Raw genomic sequence first — 14824 nt, 5'->3', positions numbered from 1 at the left:
CTTAGCTAGCCACTGGTTAACTCTTTGATGTCTCTTTAGTGTTATCGGCCTGATTAATTTCTAAATACTCAGATTGGATACTGAGCACTGATTCAGTTCAGGAGCACAAGCGATTGGATTTACAATGATCTTCCTTTAAGTAGATCATCTCCACACCATGTGGAAGACCGCTGCAGGGTAAACACAGGTATCACGTGCACGTCACTTGTGATTAACTGCCAAGTGGATTTTATCAAGCCTTTTCTAAGAAATGCATTTATTCTAAACCTTTGATCTTTCTCAGTAGCTGAATCTTCTTCCTTTAGTCTTCCGTTTATATTTTAAGGATTAACTGACATCTATATTGCACTGCAGAGTAAAATTTGATCACCTTATCATCATTTCAACCTGGATATGAACACAATAACCATGTTGAAGTCTGTAACTGCTGTGATTAGTTTTCAATGGATTGCACCGTTCTTTATTCCGTATAACTCCCTTCCAAACCTTTAGCAGTTATTGTTCATTTTGTGAAACTCCTCACACACGGGCTAAAACTTTGGCTACTAACAGATTGTGATTCAAAAATAAGTGTCTGTGATGAATAACAATGACTTTACTCACCAAACTTCAGTAGCCTCTATCTCCCAAAGCCTTAGCTGCTTCAATTATTTAGCTTCAGCAATGAGGATGAATTACTTTTCCGATCTCGCTCTCCAAAAATGGCAACAGTCTCATTAGGATTTTAATGGGCCCCCTACAAGAAGGATGGGAGAAGAGAGGCAGATGATCGAGAGCTGGATGGGTGGAAGGCAATTTTTACTGCCACACATTCTTCGCTATTTTAGGTGGAAGATATTTTTAGGTCTTTGGAGGATTTCTCATCAGTAGTTTTCTTTAAATTCACAGCGTTTTAAGTATTTAAGGAAAAAATTTGCATTTAATTTTTTTTCAAATACAACCAGGAGTTTTATTTTTCAGGTGTCAGGTTCCAAGTGAACCATGATATTTTAGTGTTGGTTTTACTTGTTACAGGTCTGCTGCTGCTGAGCCCACAGTAAAAAAAAAAGAGAGAGAGAGAGAGAATAACACTGTGTTATGGCATTAACTGGAACAACTGGGGAAATTCTGTGTGATGATAATGTGACGTCAGTTCAAATGTTATTTCTTGATTTTTATTTATTAGTTATGTAAAATATATTCTCTGGCTGCAATGAAGCTATCTTGGAATTATTCAGCTGATTCTACATGATTAATTATCGGGGCCATCAGTTGTTAATTTGTGTGTACCATGTTGTAAAAAGTTAGTCACTGATTACCACAAAGCCAGGATACAAAGCAGCTACACCCACCTTTACTCCCGGCTTCTTTCTGTCTGTATGTTTGCTCTCACTGCTCTACCTTTCCTTGTATCCTTTCCTCTGCATTGGTCAGTGCTCTCTTCCTCCCTAGAAGGTTGGCTTTACATTTGCACCCTGGCTAACACACCTACTGCCTTATTTCTTTTTAAGTTTTGAATACTTACCTTCTCACTCTCAAGCACCGATCACTCTGAAATCTCTGACTTCTCTTTTACTGTTTTTTTCACAACCACAGGGTAATTACATATATTTTGCACTAGCACAACTATAAATGACAGCAACAACGTCAACCGCTTACGTCGTAGGCTCTACAGAGATTCCCTGTTGAACTCTAAATCAGGCCTTAGCAAGGCTGTCCGCTTGGTGGTGGTCCTGAGGGTCACTGATCCACTACTGATCATGTGAGTGAGTCACATGGGGAGGAGCTGCTTGCCACCAAGTGGGGCAGGCAACTGCTTGGTGTCCAGAGTGGGGTCTCAACGCGCACTGACAACTTTAAACTACAGCTGTGGCAATGTGTAAAAACAGAAGAAAAAAGAGGAAGAGGGGGAAAAGGTAGACAGTCATGAGTAGATAATAATAACTGTGGGGGATCACATTGTTTCTTTTGTTTACACACGGACACCTGGAGACCCAGTGGTTGAGTAGTCAGTCCTGTTATACCTTGTCAGCTCTAAGTTTGCTGTGGTATGTGTAGTCATTTGGACCAGAGCAGACCTTGGCAGACTCATGGATGCAGAAAGTATAACTGAGGCTTAGGTCAACTTAATTGGCTGTGCTGGTCATTATGACACTTGATCAAATGTGCACGGCCAAGAGTCAGACTCATGAACGTGAGGCCCCAAAGGACTCTAGAATCACTACTGATCACATGGACCAAGGTGTGAAAGAAACTTTGGGTTATCATCATCACAGGAGCCAAGCTGTGAATCCTCTGTGAGACCACCTGTCATCATGTGAGCTATTGAGTTCACATGGGTCAAGGCGGGAGCTGAATTGCCTGGGAAAGGATATCAAGCCTGCAGTGTAAGTGACTGAAAGCCGATGTCATCTGTCCTCTCAGTCAAAAAAGTGAGCATCCTCAAAAGAGTGTCCTTTTTGCTTTAAGTGCAGATGCATCTACACTCACCTTGATGTATCACTCGCTTAGCTAACCAACTCATTCATTTCACCCCCATCTTACAATGTTCTACTAATAACAATGTATTTCTGCATGATTGGCGCTCTTGAAAACACTGGAATTCCTGAGGAGGAAAATTAAAGTTACGGTAGCTTGTTTTAGGTATCACATTGTCTTTTGTTATTTGGGGTTTTTTGTGAAAACAGCCTGATTTTGAGGGTTCTAGATCTTAAAAAGATTATTCGAGTAGTATTAAATCAAAAAAAGAAATTCTTAAAAAAAAACTGTGGTGCATTTTAAACAAGGCTTTGGCCTGAGCATCACTGGCTATGAAAAGGGTTTCCTAACACTGTCATTTTCTGAATTTGTGGGGTCAGAAGTGCTGCTCAGCCAGCGTCGGTTTAAAAACTCCTGACGACGTCTTTCCTCCTGCCAGCGCTCTGCCTGATAGTTTAATATCACTTACAGTTGTTTATTTACGATCCAGATCCCCATCTGTGTTCTTAGCTTAATTACTTCAGGGTTATGTGTAATCACTGATGGAAGGTCTGGAGACAGAGGGGGGAGATGAAGTGAGAGAAAATTAAGGTGAAGGAGAAAAGAAACTGGGAATAAATGTGAGAGGTGCATCTGGGTGGGTGAGAAGGAAATGAAGGAGAGACATAAATGTACATGAGGGTGAAAGAAACTCTGATTCAGCTATAAGAAGAACAAAAATGAAGTGCAGAGGAAAATGAAGAGGTATTAAAAGGCTTTTTTTAAGTGCAGCACAATCACATGGTCAGTGGATTATGATCATCATAATCACAGCATCATAACTGACACAATGATTTAAAAATAGTGGTGGATTTGAGACTGTACAGCTGGTAGACAAGCATGATACTAACACTGGGTGTTTGATTAGGTTTCTTTGTGATACTGTGCAAGCTGTTTGTCTTCTTCAGATGGCCTAGAAAGGATTCATCATCATACATTTAAAATAACATTTTTATAACAAAAATCTCCCATTTGAAATGAACTGGAATGTAATGCTAACTTTGTAGCAGTCCATGCATTTTCCCATTTATTTTTATTCCCATTTATAGGGAGTGAAATACTAGTATTTACCGTATTTTTCGGACCATAAGGCGCACCAGATTATAAAGCGCATTAAGCGAAACAAAACAGTCAAATAAGTCAAACTTTATTCAACTCATTCTTCTTGCTTCCTCCACTTCCGTACCATTGATTCATTAATGCTGTATTCTATCACAGCTGCTCTATTCCCATGTTGTTGCAGTATATCCCTTTAAGACCTACCATAGAACCAAGTCCGCCAGAGCTTATATTATATTTTTATATGCTGTAGTGCCAATTTTGGGAGCATTTCAAGTTGCTATACATCAATACAACCATTATAGCCCACATTTTAATAATATGTATGCATTAAGTGCATTGTAATTACATAAATTGCAAAAAAGTGCAATAAACTACAAAAAAATTGAAAATCGTTTTTGTTTTTTTAACATATATTTCTAGTTAGAGAAATTTAAGAGGCTTATCCCTCAAAACTGTAAATACAAAAAAGTTGCACAAAATAGTTTCCCACCACAGGAAATTTATTTTGAGTGTCTTCATAGTTTTATTTTTGAAATACACCAATTTTTATATACTGCAGAAAAAACGAAAATAAATATTATAATGCAAATTTGCAAAAAAGCAGCATATGCATCAAAATAAACTATTTCCAGCAGTGCACTTTGAGTTCTAAGCATCCCAGAAACGACAGAGAAAGTCATAAAGTCAAAGATAACTTTTAAAAACACCAGTATAGGCTCATGAGGTCCTGATAGTAAAAAAACTACATTTCCGCGAAAATGACATCACTTCCGGTTTCTGGCAGGTAATGGCGGACATGCGAAAGTTCGCGCTGATGTCTATTCCAAGGTAGGAAGTGTTTTGCGAACAGCTGATCGGATCGGCAAAGCGTGTTTCTGGAATATTATGTTTTTGTTGCTGCAAGCGCTTTTTATGCAGTTTTTGCAAAGCTATTTGTGGAAGGAAACCGTGACCTAGGACAAGCTAATGGCACAAGATGTAAGTACAACTCCTCCAGTTTCATAAGCAAAAAAAATTATTGCTCTAGCTTGCGTGGTTGCAGAGCTACCGGGATTTAAAAATAGTTACGCAAAACTGAGCGTGCCCGCTCCGACCGGTTTTAAAGGGATATTAATGACTAACCTCGTATTGTGGATGGATTATCTCAGTTGTTCTCCTGACTGAAGTTTGGTCCGTTTACAGCATCCTGCCATGCAATTGCATTTGTCCCTAACCATCGGGAACCCTCACGTTAACTTTTATTGAGTGAAAAAAAGTTAGCGTTCATCCTCCAGCTTCACTGTGTTTATGTTATGCTAACATAGCTGCGTTGCTAGCGATCACACAACACATCATTATATACCAGCTAGCCCAACTTCGGTAACCCTACAAACATCACTGCTGTTTAATTTTCTGTCTTCATTTATGTTGAAGTGATAGCAGAGCTGTATGTTTTAATTTTTCAGAAATCTTTCAGTCAGAACATGGCATATCATGTTTAGGTGGAAGCTAGCAAGCTAACTTCCTGCTAACTTCTAACTCCGTTAAATTTAATAAATTCTGTTTTCATGGATGCCTGGATGTTAAACTTAATTGTTAGACCTGGTAAAGCAGCAACGCTGATCATTTTATTAAAGATGAAACAATTTGGACAGTTTTTAACTCTCAGTGATGCCGCAGTGTTCGTTTGACTTTGGGACCTGAAACAGACAGAGTTTAGGACCCAGATTACTCTGCGAGGCTCCTGACTACCGTAGCTGTAATGCTCCGCCAATCCATTAAGCAGTGCAGCTTCGTAACTTACCAAAGTCATACTAAAACATTTTTTGACAGATTTTTGAGCACCGTGTACCACATAAAATCGGTTCAAGCACAACCAGAATTCATACATAAGGCGCACCGGATTATAAGGCGCACTGTCAATTTTTGAGAAAACTACAGGATTTTAAGTGCGCCTTATAGTCCGAAAGATACAGTGCAGCATTAATTAGCAGTGCCTGTATCTATGCAAAGCACTCATGCAATCTAGCTTGGCTAGCATTAGCAGATAACTTAGCACTCCACCCTCCTATCCCAATTTGGTCACTTCTGGTTCTAAAAACGAAGCTATCAGGGGTGGGAACACTAATGTAAAGGCTTCTAAATGCAAACTCTGGAAATCAACATATGGTGGCTCCATCTATCTTGTAAACAAAGCGAAATTAAGGCAACCTTCCACTGTGCTGCTACAAGTGGAAGGTTTTTCTTTTTTCAAGCAGAGCCTGTGGCTACAACAGACAGCGGCCATTCAGAGCGAGAGGACAGAGTGTTATGGTTTCCCTGTTCAGGCATTGTTTTCAGCTTTGACCTAAACTGGGTTCAGTGGTGTCTTACAGAAATACAGATGGCTGTGTACCTCTGGTGCAGAAGCAGCTTGGACCTCCATACTCCAGCAATAAGCAGGTGCCGCTTCATCCCACCAAAGCAATAAGCTAAACGCATCTCCCCTCAGAGCCTCATGCCTTAAAAGCAATAAACCAAAAGCAAAGCATAATGAAATGGGTGATTCAGGGATAGCATAAGCCAGCGTCCACAATCAATACAGAGGAGAGATGGTTTTTCTCCTGACTTAAGTATTTGAAGTCAGGGACTCTAAACTTTGGAAGAGCCTTTAAGAGGAAAAGTGACTGGGAAGAAGTGCACCTGCTTTTATAACTGCTTTTATTTGCATTTAAAGTAGTACTGTCACTTCTTGGTGATATTTTTCATTTTGTTTGCAGTTTTGCCACAGTGAGGGGGGGGTGGGGTTGTGAGATGGGGTGCTTCCAGTCATTGCTTCTTCTGCACTGAACCCTCTGGGGAATATTTCGCATACTGTGGCTACGTCTCATGTCTTTTTTCTTTTGGCTTTTCAGACGATGTAGTTTTTGGTTAAGTAATTTGAGGGGGTTTTTCTACAGTATGTTTTTTTTTAGGGCCTTACATGGAGAACTTGCACTATCATAGAATTTAACCCTTTGAGGTCTAAATCATCATCTGTGAGGATCCTATTCTATCAGAATATGTCATTTTTGTTCTTTTTAAAAATGTTCTCGCAAGTCTATTCTGATTGGCAAAATCTGTTAACTTTTTCTCTTTTTTTAACGAAAAAGTACTACAGCTGGACACCAATGACAACTAAGACCTCAGTGTAGTAGTAGCTTTTTTAAAAGTCTGACAAATAATTCAGTGTAATTTAAAACACAAATAAGCACAAAAGTGTGAAACATGAGTTGGTATACAATACAAATATCTTACTGTAGCTTTAAATTTGTCTCAAAACTATGGATGAATTAATTTTCTCTGTTGTTATTATACAAACAAATTGTGAAGAACAGGTCACTCAAGAGCTCAGTGAATTCCAGTCTGGTGCCAACAAGTCCAGTCATGAAATACTAAATACTCCACAGTCAGCTGTTAGCAGTATAATAACAGTGGAAGCAGTTAGAAACGACAGTAACTCAGACAGAATGAAATATGGGGATAAGAAATGAGAAACTTTCACTTCTGCAATTGAGTATTTTTGCATTGTGTTAAAGTAAAGTTATTCAGTAAATAACCCGAATACTTAATTCGCAGCTGGATGTCGGTGATCTGCCAAATTAAATCTAGCCTTAAAACAGCTTGGTAGGTTATGTTTTTAGGCTAAATATTTTCTTTTATTACACTACAAAATGAAACCTGTTCTGTGGATTATAGTGCAGAAACATCAGCATTACACACACACTAAAATGTGCAAATAAAACACAATGAGGCAGAGAGATTAAACCTTCAGGTGGCCCGACAGTCATCCAACATCAGGTAGACTCTTTTTATCCAACTGTCTGAGTGAGAGCGAACATACAAACAGGCACACAGCTGAACTGCACGAGCACGATACTTACTATTATGTTCAGCTGCATGAAGTCAGTCATAGAGACGATGAAAGTGCAATGATGCTGAAAGAGGTATCTCTAATTCCCAACGGCAGGTTTCTTTGTTATTTTCTGTTTATATAAGATTTCTTTTTTAAAATACCATTAGCAACAAGTTGGACTGTGTTTAGATAGACAGTCTCTGCTGAAAACACAACTACAGGGAGCTGGATCCCCCAAACCCCCTCCAATAAAACACCACACACACGTTTTCATCACCATTATGTTCAGAGCATTCTCATTCCCAACGCGTAACATACCCACGATTTGTCATGGCCTGAGGCGTCTCATAAGGAAGCGAAAGGTACCCTTCAACGTCCTTATCAGACACTCCGGGTTTTCAGTTGAATGCAACAGAATTCACATGCGTCGGTATGTTACGCGTTGGGATTAGAACGTGTTGTTATGTTATAAATAATCAGACACCAACAACACCAGTCCTATAAAAAGAACCATAAAACATGACTCTAGAAATGGCAGAAATCATGTGTATTTTGTTAGCCAAGACTATGTTGACTGTAACTAGCTTACTTTAATACAGCTAGCTACTCTAACAAGCTAACGGCTAGTGACATGACTCAAACTCAAACTCCCAGGTGTGCAAAGTCGACTCATGATGCAGAGATGGACAGACATGTCTTTACTTCTAGCTAAGCTAACTCAGCTAACTTCCACAAACTAAGCTAACTAATGTCAAAGTAAACAAATGAAATAATAGCTGTGTCCCAATTCCTAGGCCACATCCTTCAAAGGACCCGGCCTTCGCGCTCTACGTGGGGCGGGTCCTCTGAAGACAGAGAAGAGGCTGTGGAATGGGACGGTCTAGGCTTCAGATTTGCGTCACCAGCTGTCTGTGTGGAATTTAATAAACGCAGCCGTCTGCTCCTTACTACCTAATATATAACAGGACATTGGAGTAAATTCTACCATCTCACACTTGACGTTTATTCAGCTGTGTGAAAACTATAACCTTAATCTCAGCCAAACCGATTTACTCAGGAACAAATAATACTGATAAAGCCAAACAATAACATTTTTAAGTTATCTAAGTGACTTATTTATCATATTTAAGTAGCGAAAGACCGCGGAGGGTCTGAAAATGATGTGCCGGGAGTTCGCTGTCCTTGCCGGATCTAGTGAGCCTTGAACCCGGGCTAGCTATCGAGCTGGGGGTAACACATGTCTCCGAAAACGTCGCAGCACTTTTGCAAATATGTGATGTCTTGATAAACCGAGCAGATATTTGAAGTTTACACAGCTACATTCTTAGCTGAAAATATGTTAAACGTTTATTTTGTGACCCAGAAAGAGTAATAAGAGTAATATTAAAACTAACTAGCTTCTGCCATTGTTGGAAACTGAAATTGGCTGGGCCACGCTATGAATTCTGGGATAGGTTGGGCCACGATGGATGCACCCGACCCATCCCGCATTTGTCGGCCGCATTTGGAGCAGCCTTCAAATTGGGACAGCCTTCGTCGCCTGACTGTGATGTAATAGGCCTTCAAATGCGGCCTTGGAATTGGGACACTGCTAATTTGTTGCTAGTGGAAGTTAGCCAAGCTAACTTAGCTAACTTCTACTAGTTCAGCTAACTAATATCAAAGTAAACAAATGAAATAATTTGTTGCTGGTGGAAGTTGCCTCATTCACGTGTCTTCCCCCACATTCACAGCTAGACTAGCAACATTTAATTATATATAATTACATTTACTTGTTATTATCTCCTCCAGTCACCACTGTCATTCTTTTTCTTTCCTCTTTTTTGTTTTTTCTTTTTTGTCATTCTTAGAAAGATGACTTCTCTTTGATTTATGTTTTATCATCATTGATTTTGATGTTCACTTAATACAAGGCTTATTTTATCTTGTTCCGCCTGCTTGATGTCCTGCATTTGAGTCCAGACGTAAGATTTCCTCTCTGCACATCATAACAATTTGTCAGATATCTGTATGCCAGTATAAGTGTGCTGTGGATGAGCAGGATACCATTGTACCAGGCCCCACTCCTCTTCTAAACCTACCTATGAAACAAACTGATGTGCAAAACACCGATTCTGAAGCCAACCACAGTTTCCTGGCTGACAAACATGCAATTTATGTCAACATCACTGCTCCAGTAACCACCTAATGTGAACTTTGTAGATCTCTAAAAGTAGAACGTTATATCCAGGCAGCCACTCTGTCAGGGCGCTGATGCCACAGCGGGAAGATGCAGAAAGCATCTGACAAAGCAGTTGCACTTGATGCCTTGGGAAAGGAACAAGTTGTGTTGTTTTGAATAGTAGGCTATCCATTCAAGATGACACTGTCAGTGGTGAAGACTATTAGTTCAATTGTCTTTCCCAGTTTCCATGGCGGACCCCTGAGCTGAAATGAAAAGGAAGACTTTTCTTGTCCGTGCGCGTGTGTTTGCGTGTGTACAAATGCTGCATTTATCTAAATATAAACAGGCTTTAAAGCACAGATTTGAAAATATATCAGAGTCTCTGCTGCAGGACTGTAACCAATGGAAGAGAGAAACGAATAAAAAGACGACAGGCAGAGGAAGAAAAGAAGACAGATGAAGGAGATGCAGAGGAGAGTACAGGGAGGAAACAGAGGGAAAAGACGACAGCGTCTGAGGGAGAGGGAGAGAGATGCAGTGACATCACAGCAGAACAGTGAGGTAACGTCTGTGACACAGAAGCTGAACCCATAGAGCAGACTGTCATTTTTCACATCGATTAGAGCTGTTGATGCTGCAGCTCATGAATACTTAAAATGTTTTTATAAATATATTTAAAAATCTGACACTGGAATAAATTTTTTAAAGGAGCTGTTTACCAACTGAGAGTACTAGACTGTAATTTTGCAAGCCTGGGTTTTTCAAGGTCGATGCACTTTAAGGCTGCAGTAAGTAGAAGGGAATGAGGAGGAGGCAGAGGAAGTCACATACCGGGACATTTTTTCAAACACCTAAGATCTGAGTAAGAAGGTTAGAAGTGTTGTTGCTAGTTTGCTAGACAGTGTTGCTTGACCTGTGGTTTTCAGTCAGCCTCAGTGATACAGCTGAGCTGTGCATGCTCCTAAGAAGCAACCTAAAACACAGATTGTGTGTCATGTTGTGTAATGTGCAGGAAATCTTGGACGGAAATCATTCTGACACACTTCTGAACTTTTAAGGTGGAGACAGTAGCCTGAAAACACAAATTTAAAAGCTTATACCCTAACTCTTATGTCTGCACCCAGGCACAAAAGGACAGCAGAGTAGTCACTTTTGCACGAATAGTATGACTTCTGTCTTTGTTTGTATCTAAAAACAGCCTCCCTTTCAGTTGGCACAACACACAGAGTGTGGAATATCACAACCCCACATGTCATCCCATACACTGTATCTCAGTCCCACCTTCAGGGAACAGAAGTTATAGACATAACTGTTTGCCTTATATTGTTCTTTCGGTTAGCTCTAATGTTGCATGTACTTTTAGTTAACTGTAATAACCTCGTACCAGCCTCACTTTCTGAAACATTTTCTTTGTGAGATACCTCTCTGCTCTCTCGTTATCCTTAAACGTGTCGCATAAACACAGAACTTCAAATGTCTTCACAGTCCCTGCTTCACTTTTTAACCCAGCCATCCTCTGCCTTCCACATCTGATACCAAGCTTCTGGCACAATCTTTGTCCCTGTCACTCCATCAGGATAGAAAAGCCTCTTAACAGCTTTGACACAGAAGCTGTGTTCACAGCCCGCGTTTGGAAGAAACCATCTGAAAGCAGAGAGGGTTATGCTGACAGCTATAGTGTTAAAGTAATGTACTGGTGTGTCGGATCTATCAGCTTTACTTCTGTGTTCAGGGTGCCTACGCTGGCTTGATGGGAGACTGATGCTGTCTTGCTGCCATCTGCTGATTACAGTCTGTAATGACATCACGATCAGAGAAGATGAACCGATGCACTGAAAATCTAAAAAAAGATCAACTGTAACTGTATCAAACTCATCTTCTTTAACAGTAACTAATAATAGTTACTGTTACTTAATTAGTATTAATTAGTGACTGCACTGGCTAATTATTATTAACCACTGATTGCTCATATTTGCTCAGATGTTGCAAGTTACAATGTTTCAAAATCATAGAGCTAAACTTTCTGAAAGAGAATATGTATAATATAACATATAATTTAAAATACCACCAAATATTACACATGAGAATCCACTATTGTGAAAAAGTACATATATATATGAAAGAAAATAAAGGAAGGTGTAATAGGTCCACTCTAACTTTGCTCTGCCCCTCTCTGCCTGCCTGTGTCTGTCAACTCTGAATTAGGACTAATATAGTCCTAGCATAGAGGCAATTTAAGATCCATCCATCCATCCATCCATCCATCCATCCATCCATCCATCCATCCACTTATCCATCCTTTTCCACTTATCCACTTCAGGGAACCTGTCCCAGCAGTCACAGGACAAAGAGCAGGGTACACCCTGGACAGGTTGCCAGTTTTGCCCGGTTAACATAGAAAGACTGACCACCTCGTACAGTCACATTCACACCTGTGACCAATTAAGAATTTCTAATTAGCCTAACCCCTGGGTACTCGAGAAAACTCATGCAAGCATAGGAAGACATCTATGCTCACAGTTTACGAGAGACCCTGAGCTCTCACAGAAAAAGACTTCAGCAGGTCATTCTGAAGTGTTTATCAAGGATGATGGTTTTCTTCCTTCTTCTTCTGCTTGTCCATGCAATAACAAACTCACAGCCAGACAACATAAATCAAAACCTGCACCAGATCAACTGGAAAACTTTCACAGACACACAAAAAATAGTTTTGAGAGGATTTTTTAAAGGAAAACAAAAACCTAAAAAAACAAAAAAAAAAATATAAATCTGTGTTCAAAAAGAATAAAAATGTGAAACGGCCAAACTAAAACAAAGAACTTTATAAATTAGGCAGGAAAACCATAAAAATACAATCTTCAAATGAAGGTAAGTCAGGCTGAACTTTTGCCTGCACTGAATCAGGAAGCCGCGGGTTTAATGTGAATTTGTTGAATCCCAAACCGACTTCGTCAGAAACACTAAAAGAAAGAAAAGAAGACTAAGCACTCTCCACCAGCCTATAAAAACAAAATCACTTTAGAAAAGAAGAGTGTGCTCAGACAGATAGCGCTGAATGTTCAGTCTCTCACATCGGCAGCCCGCTCTTACACGTTTTATGTTTATGGAGAGAGAAGCTCAAATCTGCGGCAGCTTTTTGACTCCATTCTGGCAAAAAGCACCAATATCTTCATTTGTCTCTGCACAAAATTAATTCTGACATATCAGCCCATTGTATGCAGTTTATCGGTTATCACTCTCACAAATGTTGCCTGTAGGAAGCCTCAACATGCAGACTCAGCAGGCTCAGAAAGACAGACAGGGGAAATGAAGAGGACGTGGAGATAAAGAACGAGTGCAGTGGGCGGAAAAATGGCAAAGATAAGAACTATATAACTTGTAAATGACTTTAGTTTGATATGCTGAGGGATGTCCTAGTTTCCTGTGGTTAGTATTCCACACCTAAGTTAGTAAAAGTGACTGACGCAGTATCTGTCTTTAAAATCATTCTCTAATTACATGTATCGATTACACCGACTTTACTGTGGAGTAAATTTGTACATTAAACAAATCGATACTGTATGTAAGCGCTGTGTGAAGTTTCCTCACAAGTCAGATTCACTTATCTTCCATCCATCCTTCTAACAGCCGATCTGCCTGAGACTCACCTGGCAGCTGAAGCCTATCCCAGCTGTCACACAGTAAGGTCCAGCCTGTACATGTCAGACAGGGTCTATACTTTTTATAACTGCCTTTATTCTCAGTTTCATTTGGTTTACAGATTAGGTTTGCTTGAGTCACTGCAGTCTTTACTGTTTAAGAATATTTCATTGAACAAATCTGCCAAAGTTGTCTTTTTGTGACAGGCTTTTTTTTTGTACAAGGTCATTTAAGTTACTTTTCTTTCCGTTTTAGTTTTAGTTGCATTTTTATTTTTTCAAACTTACCCCTCTCTGTCTGCACCTTATCCACGATTTCCACTTTACTCAGTCCTCCAAACAAACCTGTTTTAGCAGTTACTCTATATTTCCAAAGGATGTGCTTCTCTGCCTTCACACACATATGAACTTATCTCATTGTTAATCCACAGGTCTAATATTACGGCGGTCCATCCTTTGGGGCTATAACTGCTTCAGCCTTCCTGGGAAGACTTCCCACAAGGTTTAGCAGTTGTTTATGGGAATTTTTCCAGAAGCACATTTGTGAGGTCACACACTGATGTTGGTCAAGGAGGCCTGGCTCGCGGTCTCCACTCTAACTGATCCCAAAGGTGCTTTATCGGGCTCGAAGTCTGGACTCTGTGCAGGCCAAACTCACTCATCCATGTCTTTATGGACTATCAGGTTGGAACCAGAAGGGCCCATCCCCAAACTGTTCCCACAAAGTTGGGAACATGGAATTGTCCAAAATGTCTTGGTGTGCTGAAGCATTAAGAGTTTCTTTTACCTGAACTAAGGGGACAACACCACACCATAATCCGCCCTCCGGCACAATGCAGTCAGACATGTACTGTTGTCCTGGCAACACGGCCATGGAAGTGATGGAAACACCAGAATTCAATGATTTGGATGGACGAGTGAATACTACAGTACAGCGTACCTGTTATTGTAAGGTTAACATCGAAGTAGAAACACTAATAAACTCTAATAAACAAACAGCCAACACTGATAATAAATAAAGAATTTTAATATTTATGTACTTTAAATATATCCAGAATACATGAAGTAAACATAATTGTACACAATAACAGGATATACTTTCTTTTTCATACTTGGACTCATATTTCAAGTATGCAGATCCATTATAGCATCAGATATGTCGCAGTGCTTTCTTGGCAAATGGAAGATTATTCAAATGAACAGCATAGAAGTTATCTGGAAGAATCCCATCATGCAGTGCAGTATATTGCAGATAACTTTGGTATGGTGTCGACCAAAACAAAGCATGTTAGTTCATTTACAAAAGCAGAGAAAACAGCATTTGCATCTATGTGGACCAGAAACATGCATGTTTCTCCATAGGTCGCTAAAATGTTCCTAAACGTGACAAACATACCAGACATGAACCCTGCTGCTGCCTCACTTTGCATGATTTTGAATGATTCTTGTTTTGTGTCCTGTTTTGTTTAGTAATTCATGTAAAAGCAAAATGTCCAAATCTGATAAAAGGTGTTAATACAACAACAAAAATCCCCTTAGCAACAGCGGATTTGAAGTTTAGCATCAGGACATCAGGACATCAACTTCCCTCTAAAAGGCATCAAGAGTGTT

Source organism: Oreochromis aureus, linkage group 20, assembly GCF_013358895.1.
Source record: "Oreochromis aureus strain Israel breed Guangdong linkage group 20, ZZ_aureus, whole genome shotgun sequence".
Classification (NCBI taxonomy): domain Eukaryota; kingdom Metazoa; phylum Chordata; class Actinopteri; order Cichliformes; family Cichlidae; genus Oreochromis; species Oreochromis aureus.
This window is presented reverse-complemented; position numbering follows the sequence as displayed.